A 19,797-nucleotide genomic window follows, 5' to 3' on the forward strand; every position below is an offset into this window, starting at 1 on the left:
CTATATTATAAATACATAGGTATAAATATTTAACACAATCTAATACAACACGCATAAATATATATAAAGAATGTATATGTTATATATAAAGAAATTGAGTTTGAAAATCCACTTTATGCATTTTTCACTGAAAGAATAATCTGAAGATAGAACATTCTTATAAAGGAAAGGTATGGTTTTACCAACTGGTAGAAGATGACAGCTGACAAAAGAACAGCTCTGTTGTCTGACTGTGATTCTGCTTGTCTGAGCTACTCTTGCGCATCCGAGGCTTTTGGGTTTCACAGATGAATTAAATTTCAGAAGATATTTTCGCAGTAGCATCTAGTTGCCGCCTTAGTATTTTACTCATTCATACTTTTAAAAATTACCTCACCACATTTTATAAACCAAAGGAATTTTAACACACACAATCTCATTTAAAAATACAATAAATTTTATGTTAAGAAAAACATTTCTCCCATTTTCATCCCAGAATGGGGCCACTTTTTATGTTTGTATAAGGAAACTACTCTTAAGGGGACACTGATAGTCTAAATACAGCATTTATTTAATATTCTATTTGAAAAGATAAGAATGGAGTTTGTCACCAAATGAACTATTTGTTTCATCCATCAAAGAACTAGAAGTATTTTCTTTTTTAACCAATTGCATAGACTTAAATAATTAAGACTACTCCTACAGGGGGAGCGGGGGATTTTTACTTGCTACCTGATTCAGTTTTTTTCTTCAATGATCTTCCCCCGCCCCTCACTACTTTTATAGGTTCTGTGGTTTGGGAAATGAGACTTGAAAGGTTTGCCCAGGTTATCACAGCCAGGGAATGCAGGGCTGGGGTCAGGAGCTAGCTTTCTGCACCCTCATCCAGCACTCCTCTCGCCTGCCAGATACCCTGCTCCTCCCAGCCAGCACCCATTAACAGACCCAAACCAAAGGCTTCTGAGACCCCAGAAATGCCGGTGCCAGCCAGGTGTTCTTATCAAAGTTGTAACTTATGGGACCGTCCTGCTTTAGAAAACCCCTGACGTCTTACCTGCTGTGTCTTGGAGGCTTTCTCTGTGTACAAGGCTCCTCTTGCAAGCTGTTACAGATAGGAGGAAGCACGGCTCAGAGTGTAGTGGATGAGTCCAGGTAAGTATAGTTGCTGAGCACTTCACATCAGCAGGACCTACCACAGAGGTTGTTGAGAGGAGTTACCACCTAGAAAATACTTAAAACAGTGCCTGACACGTGGTAGGGGCTCCATAACTGTTACCTCTTGCTGTCACATTACTGGGGAAGAAGAGGAAACTGTTCTTAGGAAAAGTCCAGCAGGTTGCCTCACAGATAGAAAGGGGGGCAGAAATGGGCAAGATACACCTTTTTTTTTTTTTTTAAAGCACACCGTTTTAGCTTATTTTCCCAATCCAAATTCTAGGAGCCCAATGATGTTTTTATAGCCACAAACTCAATCTCATTCTTTCTTTCAGCCAGATCCAGTTTTTCCTCCTTGTCTCCCTCTTAATTCCATCTTTCTAGTCCCCAATGAAACGGTCACATTTTACTAAATATGACCGAATGTCCAGCTTCGTTTGCTGCTTTACTCTGAACACTGATCTTTTTGCTCTGTCATAGAAATGAAGTTGGTGAAACACGACCTGTTTGGATTAAGTCTGTTTGCTTTTTAGCTTCTGTGTCCATTTCTTTTTTTATTGATGACTTTACTCTCTGTTTTGTTTTGCTTTTTGTTTTATGTTGTTTGGGGAAGTACTGAAGTCAGATTGCAAAATTGGAGATCCCCTTCCCTTGATTTTGCTGCCAATCCCTGTTTGAACGTTAATACACTGTGTACTCATCCTGTCAAGTCAAATTTCTCATCCTTAGGAGCCCCAGGGTGCATGGGCAGAACCTCTGTCATGATATTCAATGGAGGAATTGGGAATCATGCCCTTTAGCGGGAGTCTGCTCTGTGGAGCAATGGCTCTCTTCCTTCAGATGGCATCACTTATGGTGATTGTGGCACCATATTTGTTGATGGAGGAAATGGAAGTCCACACGGCTGCCATATTGAAGAGCCCGTGGCACTGTTTTTGATGAAACACAATTGTCCTCAAGAGGTCTTGGCCAGTATCATTCTAGGCCATTGTGTCTGGGCTCTCATGTTCCTCCTTCAGAGTCTCATTAAATATATTTTTCAATTTCCATACTAACTGTGGGGTGATGTGACTGTTAGGTGGTGTTTAATTATTGCTCTTGACAGACTTCCTATCTTGGATAATTACGAAAGATTAGAGAAAGCCTGGACTGTGGAGACCCATGATAGAGTCCTCTCCACTTCTTAGTCACTGGCCCTGGCAGAGTCTGTTTCACTTCCCTGAGCCTCAGTTTCCCTTTCTCAAAAATATTATAAAGTGTACCTTACGAAGTTGCTACTAGTTATTATTACTGGTCTGTGATTGTATGGACTCCATGCATAGGTTTACAAGAAGCAAAGGAGAGTATGGAAATCACCTTTCGAATGGGAAAGAATTGTGTAAGTGTGTGTGTGTGTGTGTGTATATGTGTATATATGTATATACACATGTAGTTTTGTTTCATTATTTAATAAATATAAATATACGCCCCTTGGATTGCCTCTAAAGGTCATGATTCCCAATCCCCCCCATTGAGTGTCATAACAAAAGATTCTGCCCCTGCACCCTGAGGCTCTTAAGGATGGGAAAAAAATAAATATAATAAATATATATGTATATACACATGTGTAGTTTTGTTTCATTGTTAAATAAATATAAATAAATGGTTGGAGAAAACTTATATTTTAAAAAATATTTGAGTGTTTGCATGCAAGGCACTCCAGTAAGTACTTTGCATACATTATTTAATTTATTGTCACAATAACCCATAAGATTATTATTTCCAATTTACAAATGAGGAAAATGACTCTCAGAAAACTTAGGTCTCTTGTCTAGGTCATAAAAACCAAAAAATGGCAGTCAAGGTTTTAACCCAGGGCCATCTGAATCCAAAGCTCACATTCTGACCTCTGTGCTATGAAAGATAGCATCTTATAAGTACAAACGAGTGATGAAAGAAAATAAACACGGGGGTAAGCACCAAAGAAGACTTAAGAAGGAACTCCTATCTAGAGCCTGGTTGATTGGGAAGTCTGCTTGGAGGAGGCTGGATTTGTCTTGTGTAGGATTTTAAAAGAGAAAGTCCCTGAAATACCAAGTTGTATTTATATATTTTGTTTGACCCTAGAGAACAAGAAACTGTAACAGCTTTTAAGCCATAGACCTCGCCACCCCTTATTGCATCAGACTGCCTCTTCCCACATGGGGGTTACGTGCCTGAGCCTGAAAGCATTTGGGCTTCTGGACCTGAAGAGGAATGAGTGATGGAGGTGGAGATAGATCAGAAGAGTAGTCTGAGGGCTACGTGAGAAGAGGTTTTGAGTGTCAGGCTGAGGAAACTAAATTTTCCTCTCTTGGATGTCATTTACCACCCATCAGTGATAACAGCATCACCATGGTGAGTGGACTGACAAGCTCAGAGCACTCTTGGAGAAAAATGGAATGTGCGGATGATAGAGATCACCAATGTGTGAGGTGTTGGCCCAAGTGGATCCTGGATCAGGATCTATTGGATTATTGCTTTTACAGATCTCTGGCTTTTCCATTTTCCCAGTCCCCAACAGTGGTGCTACGCCTAAGCTCCCTTTCCACAAAGCCCCCATCCCTCTCCCCTTTCATTATTCTGAGGAGGCACCCATGGACATAAATTTTCTTAACATTCCTCCCTGCAGTATTAGCTCTATTTTTACCCCCTTCTTAATGGTTTCCTTTATGTCTCTGAGGAAGAGATATTCACTCTCCCAAGAGCAGTCCCCTAACCTTTGCTCTTCTCCCTGCCTGTGTGACCCCCCCACACACACCAGAATTCTGTTCGTTTCTCTCTCCCTTCTGAGTCTTCAGACTTTCTGCCTACACTTCTGCATTCCCGTTTGAAGCCCTGCTGTGTCCAGCATACGTCCCCTCCTTGCTACTATTACTGCAGTCCTTCTGATCAAGGTTTCCCTAGTCTTGGCCTGAACAGTCTCCTGTGATCCTACTTCATGGCTCTCTGGGAAAGCATCTGTTCTTTTGTCTCTATATCAGAATTGACCAGATCTCTTCCTGCTTAAAAAGACTAAATGCCTACTGGATAAAGTCCAGATTCTTAAGCTTGGCATGCGAGGCTCTTGATAAACATTCCTCAGGTCCATTTGCAGCCAGACCACTCTCATTCTTGCCCCACTGTCCACCTAGTGAACTTTGAGTAATTCGCGAGGCCCATCTCCAGTTATTTCTCTCTTCCCTACCCTCCCTGGGCCTTTCCAAGCAAAATTAATTTTTCCATTCTGTATTTCCTTTACATTTTTTGCAGTGAATGAATAACCACTATTATTGTTAGAACACTGATCACATTATATTAACATTATTTGGTTACATGTTTATCTTCCTTCCACCAGCCCAGAAACTCCTGTAGGGTAGAAATAGCATCTGGTTTATCTTACTATCTCTAGCTGTGTTAACCCAGTGCCTGGCATAAAATAAGTGCTGATTGGATTAAATTGAGTTTGTTCTTCCTTTGGTAAGCTTAGAGCCCTTCTTCATATATGTTGATAAAAATACTTGATTAGTCCTTCAGTTTCCTGATCTGCCTCCTTTTCATGAAGCTCGTCCTATACTTTTCCATCTGCAGCTTATCATTACCTTCCATTCATGTTCAAGTTTCTCTTCCTGTCTGATTCTTAGAGAAGCCCCGTTTGATTTTTTTTTCTTTGAAGAATTCCTATGTTGGATCTGTACTAAGCCCCAAAATGCCATCTTTAAGTGCACTTGAATGACAGATTCTTGAACTTTCGTGGGATCCAGAGTCCCCTATTCCCTTCAGGCAGGTCTTCCCACGGACGTTGTGGCAGGATATGTCTGGATTTCTGCTCAGTGCCAAGCTTGCTGGGCCTGCTGAAATTCAAGAGACAGGTGTTATTTTGGAGGATGGGAAGAATATGCTTTATCTGAAAAGCTTCTGTTTAGGGCAGCAGGGCAGGAGCAGGGAATCTGTCACACCATACATACCTTTAGTGCTAATTTGCCAGTGCTTCTCAAGGAACAAAGCATAATACAAATTCAGCATTATTGTTTCAGACATCCATATTGTCTGGATTTGGGTACAACAGTGCTAGATTTTTATTCTCAGCTCTTCATGGCAAATTAGCTAACTCCAAACTGCCTTAATGACGTTGACACTCTCTCAGAGATTAGGACTTACAGAGGAGAAATGAGAAGAGCAAGTGGTGTAGTATGGTTACATTGAACCGTAGAAGATTGCCAGTGTTGAACAATTTCACCAACAAAATGGCAGTTTCATTAGGTTTAACCTAATAGTGCAATAATGTATCTTGTTTAAAAGGAAGTAGGTAATAAGTAGAATAATGTTTTTGAGAGTTTCCTAATGTGCCAGGCGCAGCAATAAATACTTTTAAAAAGTATTTTTTAAAAGCATTAACTCATTTAATCCTCAAGACAACTCTAAGATGTATTATACTTCTCTTTATGGGGAAGCTGAGACACAGAGGTCATGACTTCCTGACAGCTAATAATGTGCAATGGATATTCCAGTAGCAGAAAATGGATTCTTCTAGCCCAGCAGTTGTCTACCTTTTTTTGTAAAGAGCCAGGTAGGGCCATTTGGCTTTGCAGGCCATATGGCCCTTGTCCCAACTACTGGACTCTGCCTGTGTATGTAAATGAATGCGGTGTCTGTGTTCCAGTAAAACTTTATTAATAAAAACAGGCAGCAGGCTAGGTTTGGCCCACAGGCTATAGTTTGTAGATCCCTATTCTAACCTCTTCCTGCCTATACCCAAATATGTTTTCTCACTGATGGTTATAAAAGAAATTTAGAAGTCATAGTTTTTAAAAAACATGTATTACTTTTCCTTTTAGTATATTCAATATGGAAAAATTAGAAAGTATACATACACGAAAAAAAAGAAACGTGTAAAAATCCCCCTGGATTCCAACATTCAGAAATATTTGAAAGATTTTTTTTAAGATTTTATTTATTTATCTGATAGAGACAGCAAGAGAGGGAACACAAGCAGGGGGAGTGGGAGAGGGAGAAACAGGCTTCCCGCAGAGCAGGGAGCCCGATGCGGGGTTCGATCTCAGGACCCTGGGATCATGACCTGAGCCGAAGGCAGACGCTTAACCGACTGAGCCACCCAGGTGCCCCTAATTTGAAAGATTTTGATGTGTATCCTTTCAGGTTGTTATCTGTGCATAGTTAGAAGAACAGTGTTATACCTTAGAGAGTGGCATAGCCTTCTCTTTCCCACTTAAAAATATATGGCAAGTATGTTTCTATATTAGTTAAATGCAAAATATTTTCTTTGGCTTTTATTCTCTGGATGTTGTATTTTTTTTTTTTTTTCTTTTCAGAGCAATTGTGTACCTGGTTCCATATGCTTCTCTTTTTAACACTCACCCTCCCCTCCCCAACTATGTCCATCCTATATTCTTTGTTATATTCTGGAGTCACAGTTTTCTTTCTCTAGTGTTTTTGCCTCTGATATTGATCTTATCCCTTCACCTTTGCTCTGGTTGTAGCCAGCAATGGTAGTGAAACCAGCCCTGTAGGTAAATGGGCACTAGAAAAATAATACATCTCCAAATCCCTGTCACTGTCCTCTGTAGATGCCACCCTCGGGGGCAGTGTAATTTCTTTGAATGTTTTCTTTCTGTCTGCTACCCTCTTCCCCAAGGCTCCTCCAAAAGAGAAGCTTGCACAGCTTTTCTTAAATTCATTAAATTTTCAGTGTCTTTCCCCCCGTGGTTGGTAAGCGGCAGGCAACACAAGACAAGAGGACATTAGAATTCCTTCCGGGGAGAGAACATAGTGTGAGCAGTTTCGAAAGGTCGCGTGTTGCCACAGTGTCCTTCTTTGTAAATCTTTCAGAGGACAGTGAGCTGTATCTAGAGGAGGAAAGATTCTGCTGTAGTCCTTCCGGAAGGATCTTAGCCTCATATCTGCCATTTGGCAGTAAATTCACAGTGATGTTCAGTTGAGCACATAGGAAAAGGGGGCAAGATACTGTTACCTCTGTTTTTGCAAAATATGCTCCCAGGAAGTTCGAGGCAAAGACTAGCCTCTCCCAAAAATGGGGACAGCTACAAGGTAAAGAATGCAGTGATGACTGGGTACTGACCATAAGTGCTGCCACAGAACGTACAAGGGAAGCCACTTTCTCTAAGCAGTTTTCTGAATGTGTGTAGTTAACCATTCTGTGGATGTCCCTAGAATCTTAGATTGTTTTACTCATAAGAAATTTCCCACTGACATTTGTATCACACTTGAAATGTATGAAGTGATATTTCAAACACATTATCTAACCTCAGAACCCTGTTGATCTAAGCGTGAGTCTCTGTTCAGGTGAGGAATCTAAAGTGAGGAAAATTGACCCAGACCTTGTGGCCAGTAGATGGCAGTACTCAGCTCCTGACACCTGAGGCTACATTTTTTGCTGCAGTCCAAGGCAAATTTTGCCTTCTTTACTCCCATCATTTTGCCCTGGTTTTGCTCAGTACGGTCATATTTCTCTATTATAGAATGTGCTCTGTTGTTCTATGCTATAGAACACACAAATTCTAAGGGAAGATTTTTGACACCAAGAAGACTGTCTTAGGAGATTTGGAACTCCAGAATGGTGTGTATATTTACCAAGCACGGTTCAAGATCATTGAATACTGAAGCTGTTATTCACCAAGAGATATTGTTACCTTTAACTAGAAATAGAAGGGAAAGGAAAATTATACCAAAACCTATTTTTGAGATAATTAGCAAAATGTCAGGGACAGATGGACTAGAAACTATGGAAAAACATATGTTTTACTGATGTTTTCTCTTTGATCATATGTTGGATGCTATAATGGCAAAAGTCTGTTTCCTGGCTGGAAAACTATCCTTTTCAGTTTTTTTTCTGCTTTTTATTATTTAAGAAACTGGCTGGCTGGCTTTTAGAAGTTTTTGTAGTCTGTATCCCTGTACATTCAAAAAGACTAAGAAATACATTGAATCTGCAAACAGGACTACACTTCCTAGATGTAGCAGCAGTTAGAAACAATTGTTGCATATACCACTAGAGGTAAAACCAGGTCACCAAGGTAATCGATAGTATAGTACCTGTCTTTCAAACTTCATAGTTTAAAATGATAAGCTTGACAAATATACCCTCATTTATTTGCAACCCACTACCTCTCAATTCACAAAAATTGGACTAGTGCAGAGGAGTGACACATGGTAGTCACTGGAGAAATAGGGAAGGAGTTAATGGCAGGTAGGACAGAAGAAAAGAAAAGAACAAACTGGAAAGAAGGCCAATGATGTACTAGCCAGGTAAACTTGGGCAGGTTGTACATCTGAAATGGGGCTCAGATTTCTCATCTGCAAAATTGTGGAGTTTGAATGGAAAACCTCTCAAGTATGTCTTAGCAGTGAGATTAGATTCTATTGGGCATTGAGCAGTTGACTATTAAAGACATCTTTGTTAACAACAGGCGATGATGCAAGATGGCGCGGTGACTTGCCCTGCTCACAATGTATCTAATTTTATCTCAGTGCCCATTCACAGCTTACAGTGTCTGAAAAAAATAGCATTTCTTTTTTGTTGCAAATATTCTGTAGTCTGGGCCTCAGATTTTTTAGTAGAACCTTCCTTTTCATTCCAGTAATTTGTTTACTTACTGAATATTTATCATCTCGATTAAAGTTTAATTATTTACAGATTAAATAATTTGTAATTTATTATAAATTGCTAATTTGCAGATCATTCATTACCTACTAATCGTTCAATATCTTTATATTAGTGCTCATTAATTTACTCAATAAACATTTGCTGAGCAATCACTAAATGGCCAACACTACCAGAATGGAGACGCAAAAAAGCTTGAGAAGGAAGCTGGGCTCCTCCTTTTTTTTTTTTTTTTTTAAGATTTTATTTATTTATTTGAGAGAGAGAGAAAGAAACAGCATGAGAGGGGAAAGGGTCAGAGGGAGAAGCAGGCTCCCTGCCAAGCCAGGAGCCTGACTTGGGACTCCATCCCAGGACTCTGGAATCATGAACTGAGCCGAAGGCAACTGCTTAAGCAACTGAGCCACCCAGGCGCCCTGGGCTCCTTCTTTAAAGAAGGAATTCACTATGTGTCACTTCTGGGAAACTGGATCTTCTTTAGATCTTCACTAACCTAATTCTGTTTAGCTCCATAAAAAAAAAAAAAAAATCCAAAAAGAAAAAGATGAAATTTAGAAACTTTTGATGCATTTTTTCCCCAAGATTGGTCAAATGAGAAAACCTTTTAATAATCTGGGAATACTTTGAAAAATCAAAATGCACAAAGTTAATGGAATCATAAAAATCAAATTTTTGTATTACCACAAATACTAAACACATATTAGTCCTATAATAAATATAAATGTTAAGTATTTGAGAGATGAGAGATGGATGGAGATACAGGGGGGAAAACAAGCCTAAAAAGAGTTAAATGGGGCTTAAGTGTTATCCTGTGATATCTTTGTGCTTGTTATCATGGGTAGTAGGGGTCAGGCTAATCAAGCCCAAATGAATGAAACTCTATACCACTGGATGGTTTGATTTTTCACATAGGAGAGTTCCTTCAATCTGGAATTTTGGAAGCTGCAATATTCAGTTCAACGAGCTCAATGTTATTTTAGATGAGACCCAGTCTTTGTTATTTGATTTTACACAAGTTTAAAGATTTCCTTGATTTCAGCTGACTCTGGAGGGCACATTGGAGATATACTAAGTAGAAGTGTAGTATCATCAATTATCCTTTGCCAGAATTTGAAGAATATGCCCTGGGAGGGGGGGGACGAATTAATGCCCCTTGTCCTAAATTCTTTCCCTGGTCTGACTAACTTATCATTATGGTTAGTAATAGTTAATGTAGTTAATATAATTACAAAGCTCCTCTCCCTTCGTACAACATTTTCTGTCTTTCCATACATCGAGCATTTAATGCCATCAGTCCTGTGACTTAGATGGACAGTACATATTGCAAACTGACTCCTGGATTCCACTTCAGTGGGAACTATTAAACTATTATTGGAACTGACCTGCCCTGATCTGATAGAGAGAAAACCCTATTCTCCTTTTATAACACTGAGCATTGATGTCTGTTCTTCATTGTGCTGAGGGGAATGTCTCCAAAAATTTTAAAGGACAAGGGGTAAAGCCATGCTAGATAATGGGGATATTTAGACAGCTTTCATGGAAGATCTGTTCAAGTCATCTGAGGTCCCAGGGGAGGTTGGTCTGATAAAGCCCGCACCTCAGTCCTAGCACTAACTGGGCGGATCTGGACTTGTAAGTCACCCCTTCTGCCTGTGGAATGTACCCTGGAGGTTTGTTTCTTTGACTTCTGTGGGCAGATTGGATAGCTCATTCTTAAAACATACTTGGAAAAGGAGCCTGTTTACCCTGGAGGAGAATGGTTGCTGAAGACACTGGACTAGATACATCACCTCATTCTTCCTCTCTCTTTCAAAACCTCCGTAGAGTCAGCTCTGGTCTATGCTCATCTTGAACGTAAAGCAGAATCTTTAAATACTCACCCAGCCAAATTTTTTTCCAATTAATAACAACCTCTGGTCAAGAAGTGTTTGGGTTTGTTTGGTTGGTTGTTTTTTTTTGTTTTTTTTTACCCCTCACATTATTCTCAGAACATGAAGCAACTAATTATTGGTAGCAGTCTATACACAAAAAGGTAGTACCTTAGAACAGGGTTGTCTTTTACCTTTTTTTTTTTTTTATGGTTTTTCCTCAAGTTTATTGAAGGAGGTGAATCCTGGCTGGAGACAGAACAAGCATGGCGGTATGGTTCATTATATGTGTCTTGTTCATGTTAGGGGAACCAGTTACAAATATCTTGGGTGGAGGGGGAAAAAAACCTTTAGTAAAATAGTCTTTGGCAGAAATATATGTGAAATTTCTTTTTTCTTTGTCCTAAAGAAGTGCTTAGCCTTTTCTTCCGAAGGACAAGAGCTGGTGATGTTATTTTTCAGTTGAGTTTTGCAATTGTTTTGAGCTCCTCAAGGGGGAGCTCTCCCACAAGCTAACTAGTGTACTCACCTCTCAGGTCTGACTTGGACTTTTAGTGGGTACTTCCTTATCCATCCATTTAGTCTGAATAGGAATCTCCCTTCGATATGCAAGTTTTGCTCCCTTAATTGCCATGAAGGTAGATGACAGCCTGCCAATTACAATCTTTAAAATAATTATGTCAAATTGTACTTGGATATGAATTAATCAGCTTCATTGTTAGGTGTCCTGTATGTAAGGGGAGTGGTCAGTCTGGTCCATGTCCCCACTAGAGCATAAAAGCAGTAACAGCTGGGCCGTAGACATGTACTTTTTGTTAGAACATTCTTTTTTGGATAGGGTTATTCAAACCTACCATTTCATATTGCCACATAAGTTGTGCCAGTTTATGGTTGATACAAAAGAGATTGTTCTCACCCTCTAACAGGCTTCAGGAGATAGTCCTCACCCCACCTCCAAACTCTGTCCCTTCAACATAAATCTATTTCAGTGTAGAATGCCTATTTATCCTCATTTTTAATGTCTGAATGTAAGGACTGGTTAAGCTGACTCTTACATTCAGACATTAAGAGACACCTTTTGAAAGCCTTCTTTTGCAAAAGCAAGGGGAAAAATAATAACTGGGCTTCCTCTCATTGTAGTTGAAATGAAGGTACAAAGAAGACTTTAGTTTTTCCCCACAAATGCTAGAAGATTATATCCTATTGCTTTTTTTATTTTCAAGGAAAAAAATTCAGGTATGGTAAATTGTCACTAAAATGTGGTTTTGGGCAGGTGATTCTTTGTCCTAATTGAGCCTCCCCATTATCCTGGGGGATAATTTCCTTGGGGGAAAAGGTGAGTAACACTTCTCTTTACAATTTTTGGAAAAATAATGTTCTTTCATGAGAAATACAATCTTTTAAAGGAAAATGATTCTTCTGTTTTAACTCTAAATACAGTGGGAGGATTTTCATGGAATATAAATATTTGCAAACTCTTTAAGCATGCTTTAACCAAACACCTGGTAAATGTTGCACAGGCTATTAATGACTTGCAAAACCTCCAAGTTAGGAAATACGGCTATGCCATTATGATCAGTCATTTGGCAGATAGTCAAGCCTGACAACAATTGTTTAATACCTTTTTACCCATAAAGACTCTGATTCCCTGAAAACATTCAAGATTTCAGCATATTTCCCTCCCACCCCCTGACCCTGCACCAAATTGCTCAATTATCTCCTGTAAAGAGTACTATTATTCTTTCAGATTTGAAGTACAGGTTTCCCCCTGTTATCTGAAAGTAGAAAGTTCCTAAGAAACCTTTCCTAAGCTGAAATAGATATAAAGTGAAGAGCAGTACCATTAATTCATACAGGAAAATTTTTGAGCGTTCTCAGACCCAAAAAAATCACCTCTTTTAGGCATTCTGATACCTTAGGACACCTCTTCCTAATGGATGCACAGAATAAATCAAGATAAAGCACGGATGCTCACAGACACAAATCGGAGCTCCGGCAGCTTGATGCTGAGTGTAGGTCCCAGGGAAGGAGTTGGGGGGGGGCCTCCATAATGGCTATTGCAAAGCCAACACTGAATGCTGTTTTTGCTTTTTGCCTTTTTTTACTATAAAGCGAAAATCCTCTACAGATTTCTTTCAGTCAGGGATACACAGGTACACTAATGTAGGTCTTTCCTAAAAGTGAAGTGGCTTAATGGGAACTTCCGAAAAGCAGGGGATACCTGCAATAGGAAATGGTTATAAGCAATGTTACAAACTGTGTCTTCTGTTGTCTCTGCCTATGCAAGACCCTTTCAAAAGCTATGGTGTGTTCTTTACTTCCTAATTAACACCTCTTATTTGCACGAAACTAGGCTATGCAGTGTAGGGTGTTGAGATGGATGGTAAGAAGCAGTAGAACACAAGATACCACCCCTTCAGAGATCTCAAAATAACAGGTAGGGAGAAATGAGGGAAGTAGCATCTCAAAGCAATATACAGTTAATTGTCAGGAAGATGGTACAGAAAGTGAATTCTACATGAATCCAGAAGCAAAGCTATCGTGGGATAGAGTGATGTAGATCGAGTCTAGGGTTGTAGAATTTTAAGCCAGGCTGTTAAGAATATGCAGGATTAGGGGAGGCAGAAGAGGGCAAAGGGCATTCTGGAAGGAAGGGGAGTAATAAGAGAAACTGAATATGCCAAGTGTTGCAGGGACAGTGCACAAAACTGTATGATTAGAAACAATGTGGTTTTAATAAAGAAGTGCCTTGAAGTGAAAATCTTCTCTGTGTTATCTATTGCTACTAAAGGTACATAACAATGGGCATACATACTCTCCAAATGAATGACGTAGAACAATCCATTTGCTCACAAGTTTATGGCCTGGTGATTTGGGCTAGATTTGATGAGTGGTCCTTCTGCTCTTGGCTCATTCTCTTGTCTGTGAGCCAGCTGGCTACTCATTTGTGTAGGACAGACTTGACCAGGATGACAGGAACACCTGGGACCTCTGCCGCCATGTCTCTTGCCTGCCAGCAGGCTGGCCCAGGCATCTCTTCTCATAGCAGTGGTGGAGGTGCAAGAGAGGACTCCAGTCTTCTGCTTGGGTCACATTTGTTAACATTCCACCGACCAAAGCAAGCTACATGGTGGGGTCCATGGTGCCACTTCATCGTAGAGTGGATCCCGCATAGTGAACTATTCAGTTATGTATTGCTGCTTAACAAAATACTCCAAATGTTAGCTGCTTAAAGCATTGGCCACTTATAATACCTCTTAGAATCTGTGTGTCAGGAACTCAGGAAGGGCTTGGCTGAGCTCTTTTCATCCTCATGATGTTAGTGGTACTCAGCTGGTAGATGGACTGACATGGACGGTCACTCATGTGACTGATATCTTGGCTAGAAGTCTAGGCTCAGCTGGACCATCAGGAGTGGCTGAACTCCACTCCACTTGGTGAGGTCTTAGGGTAATCAAAGTCCTTACATGGCAGGGGCTTTTCACAGAGCCAGTCTCCCAAAGGAACAAGGCAGAAACAATACGGCCTTTTCTGACCTAATCTTCGAATTTACGCAGTAAGCACTGTTCTGACTCTGTGGGATGGAACAGGCACAAGCCCTCCCCAATTCCAGGAGATGGGACACAGACCCCCATCTCTTTATGGGAAATATAAAAGAATTTGCAGATATGTTTCAAAACCACATGGTCTTTCTGCAAGCAACGAATTATATATACTTTTACCATGTTGTGAATCATACTCAACTCCTTATAAGACCCCCATACCCAGAGACACGACCCATTATGATATCAGGCTCAGGTGCATGATCCAGGATCTTGTTATCTAAATCAGGTGCAGATGAAACTCCTACTGCAAGTGCCACTCATTGAGCATTGTTCCTTTTGATCTGAAGATAAGTGAACACAAGCTAATTATCTGCTCTCCAACATAAAATGGTAGAACAGGAATGGTTAACCTCAACAGAAACAATTCCCTATCAATTCTGAAATATAGCCAGGACCATACTACCAGTTCTATGATCAGGGCCCATTATTGCTCCCTGGGAATGATCCTCCATATTTCTTGGCATCACCTCCTAGGTAAAGGTCAGTAAACATTTTCTGTAAAGGGCCACCTAGTAAATAGTCTTCACTTGCCATATATAGTCTTTGTTTAATTGTATTTTTTTAAACAATCCTTTAAAAATATAAAAACATTTGGAGCACCTGGGTGACTCAGTTGGTTAAGTGTCCAGCTCTTGGTTTCAGCTCAGGTCATGATCTCAGGATTGTGGGATCGAGCCCCACATTGGGCTCCATGCTCAGTGGGGAGTCTGCATGAGATTCTGTCTCTCCCTGTACCCCACCACCAACACGTGTGCATGCACTCTCCCCCCACCAAATCTTAAAAAAAAAAAAAAAGTAAAAACAGTCTTAGCTAACTAGAGATACAAAATCAGGCCACCACCCAGATTTGGCTTATAGGCCATAATTTGACAACCCGAGCTGTATACTTGTGATTCTAACCTTGAGTCATTTTCCTTTCCTACAGAAAGGAAATAGCCTGTGTTTATATTTGAGTAAATTCTCTCAAGTGTGTTTCCAGCTCATAGAATTCTGGGGAGTGCAGAGCACTCTCTTTATCTGACCTTTTAGGTGCAAGCTGGCAATGTATTCTCCAATACAATTCCTTTAAAAGCTTTGTGGGTTTTCTAGAATCTTACTAGAATTCATTGTATCAGACAAAAGTCACGTGCATAAAAGCCTTTGAAACATGCCCTTTTCTATTGTGGGTCCCCAGAGACTACTAAGGGACAATGCCCTTAAGATTTCATTGTTTATCAAAGAGAGTCTATAATGCATGCCCTTAAGATCTTTCCAAAGCTTGGGTTTTTGTTGTTATGGTTCTTTTGTTGTACTAAAATGATTTAGGATACAGCACCTCAAATCTTCTGAGGTGCTAAAAAGTGGTCTTATAGCCACACCTGATGTTCATATTTACTGTGAGACCACATCTTCCCCAAAGCATTCTGGTTTTGGTCTTTGCTTTTATAGCTTTCCTTACTTTCTTACTTTGATAATGTTCTGCTGAGAGACACTGGGGCTGAGAAATAGTTTTATTTTTGAACTAAGCAAGTCCTGACTCCTTTATATTTTCTCTAAATTCTGCTTGAAACAGCATATTTCCTTTTTTAGTTCATCTCCCTATTTTTGCAACTTCTGAAATACAGTTAAAAGAAGCCAGTTGAAACTTTGGATATTCTGCTAGAAATTGCCTTAGCTGGGTTCTTCAATTCATTAGTACAGTTTGTTTTCAAAAATACTGCAGGCGACAGTGTTTCTAAGATTTCCACCACTGTGGAAGAATGGTTTCCTCTCCTCTACCTGCCAACTATATCCTCCTCACTTACATCACTGAGAACTTCCTTCAGGACTTTCTTTCTTGCCCACCACCTAGTTTCAAAGTGGCGACCACTTGTTTACTTTGTTACTTTAGCACCTCACTTCTGGTAACAGGTTCTTTTAGAGTTATCTATTCCTGTATTACAACCCCTACGTTTTGTGGCTTTAAAAAGCCATTTTATTATATCTCAGAGATTTTATGTTTAAGGAACATGGGCAAGGCTCTGCTAGGCAATTGTTCTGTACCTTGTGATGTCAGTTGAGGTCATTTACTGGTGTTCACCTGGTAGATAGGTTGATTCAGAAGATCCAAGATGGTGTCCCTAACATGTATGGCTCAGAAGATTTGGCTCAACCTGAACCATTCACCTACACGAGGCCCCTCTAACATGGCTATCTTAGGGTAGTTGAACTTGTTATGCGACAGGTAGCTTCCTCTGTAGCATAGGAAGCATTCCAGGTGCCAAGAAAATCATTAATGGCTTTTAGTGGTCAGAAGAGACCCAGACCCACCCAGATCCAAGAGGAAAGGACATAGTCCTTACCTGTCAATGAGAGGAGAGTTAAAAAAAAAGATTCAAGTCCATATTTTAAAACTACCATAGGGACCATTAACACAGGTAATACTTTGAGAAATTTTTCATATCCCTTGCAGAAAGGTTTGAACTTGAGCTTGGACTATATATTCCTTTGTATTCAGTTAGATGTAACACAACTCTCTCTCTTTCAACCTTCATTTCCCCATATCTTGCTTTCTTGTAGTTCCAGCTTTTTTATCACACGTCCCAATGCAAAGCACTTTGGAACATGTATGCCCAATATGTGTAAATACTCTCACATATACACTTTATAAATAAGATTATGTTCATTATAAAATAGAAAATTAAAATGGACCTGGTAAAGTCAAATATAAAATATTCTTAAATGTCTTGCTAATTATGATGACTTCATATTATATTTCATGGCAGAAAGATATACTTAAAACAACATTCACAGTTAACAATAGGGAATATAAATACATATGTTCAAATTGGTCTTTCTTGATAATTTAGAATTCAATAGCCATTTTCTTGTCTGAATGGTATATTATTATGGCTTTTACAGAGTGCAGCTAATTAAATGTTTTTCATTAGAGTAAAAAGTACCAGTTTTACCATTTTATTGGTTTTCCAGAACCATGTTAACTTTTTTATCTTATATTTTATGTAAGGCAGTTTAGTTAAAATTGTCATAAGCTACAAATCCATGTAACCAAACACATGTCAATACTACACGTCCCACCACTGATCAGGAACCAGTGAGTGGAAGCAGCACTGCTATCCCTCAAGCCTATGGAATCTCCCTTTGCTCTAGGGAACACTTTAGATACAGCATGACCTTCCAACTAATTTTTAATATAAAAAATAAGAACCATCAGTTTGTTCTCCGTAGTTAAGAGTCTGTTTCTCAGTTTGCCCCTCTCTCTCTTATCCTCCTTTGCTCATTTGTTTCTTAAATTCCAAACTGATGGTGACCAGAGGGTGGAGATGGTTGGGGGGATGGGTGAAATAGGTGATGGGGCTTAAGGAGCACACTTGTGCTCCAAACCCCCAGGTGCTGTATGGAAGTGTTGATCACTATATTGTACACCTAAAACTAGTATTACACTTTTTATTAACTGTACTGGAATTTAAATAAAAACTTTAAAAAATTAAAAATAAATTAGAATATGTCACCTGATGTTTTCTTACCACACCCTCAGGAGTCATCTGACATTCCCCCCTCCCAGGGTGCAAACATGCCATGATGAAAGCAATTGACATAGAAGACCTTTAATAAATATGTTGCGCTAATTTTAAAAAATGTCTGACACGAAGTAGGCACTCAGTATTTGTTGAATGTAGGATGGTAGTCCTATATCTGCAACATAAAGAAAATTGCAAAAATCTCCATTGTTCTCAACAACTCACCTCCTTCTTGAGCTAATCAAAACATTGTGGAAGATGAGAACTTATTTTCCTATGAAATACATTCCCACTGGAGGCCACTTTGAAAAATTAAGTTTCTGTATCAGTGAAGATTAACAATTTTTCCTCCCTTTCACACCCTTCCTATTTGTAACTTCATCTTGATGTCTGGGGTTTTACATTTCCTAACAGCCTCGTAAATCATTTAATTTCCTTCAACAATTAGCGGAGTTGAGTTAGTATTAATATCCTTTTCTTTACAGTGGAAGAACTAAAGCATATTGGGTTGAAATTTCTTTCTGAAGGCCTCTCAGAGCATCAGTAACCACACTGGGATTAAATTTTTAAGTTTCTCGCTCAGAGGCTTTACATGGGTTCGTTTGAGCCACTATGGCTTTTTGATCTTTGCTTGAAATAAAAGAATTCTTGACGATTAAATAAGTGGACTTTATTTTAGACCAGCAAATAATGGAGCTTTCAAAACTAAAAGCAGTTAGCAAAACACATTCAATATGAATGATATTTTGTGGAATGGAATTGCTATTAAATTGGAAAAACCAAGATAGCAGACTGTTCTGGTGCTTTCAGAATCCTTTCAAGGAATGTGGAAGATGAAAATGTGTTTACCTCTGTCCCACATTTTTACATATATGTGTACACCTATGTACACCTCAGCTCATGACATAGAATATTGTTTTCATTTCAGTGGAGTTCATTGTGCCTCCTCCCAGTTTTCTGACCTCCACCACTATAGATTTAGCCAATTTTTAATAAATCTGTTGGTAGGTATTAGAGCATAAAAATGAAAGAGTTCTGCCCCCTCTCGGGTTTTTATGCAAAGCAAAACTCTTCCCCCTGATGGTGATGTTGGGTGGTTGTTCAATAAGGAGCCTGGGATCCCAGAGAGAGTGGAATAGCAGTGTTGCAGAGTTGAGAACAGATTCCCAGAAAGAACTGTTAGATGGGTCTGAGGGTCCAGGTGAGGATGGAGAACATGACTCAGTTTGTAGTGGCAAGAGGCCACAAACTGGTGCAACTTCTCTCTGGTAATGTGTCAGTTGGGAAGGCAGATGGTTGGTGTGATCTTTGTTTAGCCAGTCTTTTGCAGCATTGGTACAAAGGACACTGGATTTGAGGATAGTGTTAAGGGAGTCTGGTATGCAATTGAGTGTAGGGTTGGAGTGAAAATAAATAGACATAGGAATTGATAGGCATGGGGCAAAGGAAGGTACAAAGAACCTGAGTATCCATAAAGTTGGAGGACAGGAATAGCTGGAGTGAGGGAACAACTGAGCAGAGAGGAGGTTGGTGATGAAGTTTAAACTCTAAGAGCTCAAATAATTCAGTGATGACAAAGTCTAGAGTGTGGCTTTGAGGGTTGAAGTAGGATAATAGTTGGATAATCGATTCATTTGTATGGTGGAGAGTAGGGTTTGGAGTCAAAACAGTCTGGGATCCAGGTGCCATAGTCCTCAAGGGATGTGGGTGAACGAGAAGGTGGATAATGATGAGAGAGGTAAAGATGCAATTGGAGGATGGCACAAACATCAAAAGGAAAGGCTCTCTTTTAAAAGAACAGAGTAGTAATTTAGAAGCAGCAAGAGGAGGCTGTTGCCAACAATCACCCTGGACCCACCTCACTGCCCCTCCAGTGACATTTGTCAAGGAGGTAAGAAGGAGGATGTTCCTAGTTGATTATTTTAAAAATAATAAAAATTGTAAAATAAAATGGAGACTTTGATCCATGTGTTGTCCTTCCTAGTTTAATGAAAGCAGAAATAGAGGCGTGACCTCCATCTTCTACCTTCACATTTTCCCTGCTGAGTTTA

General features: G+C 39.6%; 1 protein-coding gene across 1 annotated transcript in view; it reads left to right on the forward strand.

Moving 5' to 3' along the window:
* SAMD12 (sterile alpha motif domain containing 12) overlaps nt 1-19,797 on the forward strand; it is a 177,037-nt gene that overhangs the window by 133,518 nt on the left and 23,722 nt on the right. The window lies entirely within an intron of this gene.

Source organism: Eumetopias jubatus, unplaced genomic scaffold (genome assembly GCF_037043125.1).
Source record: "Eumetopias jubatus isolate StellerSeaLion01/CBP00866 unplaced genomic scaffold, mEumJub1_p1.0 scaffold_4, whole genome shotgun sequence".
In the NCBI taxonomy this organism is placed as follows: Eukaryota; Metazoa; Chordata; class Mammalia; order Carnivora; family Otariidae; genus Eumetopias; species Eumetopias jubatus.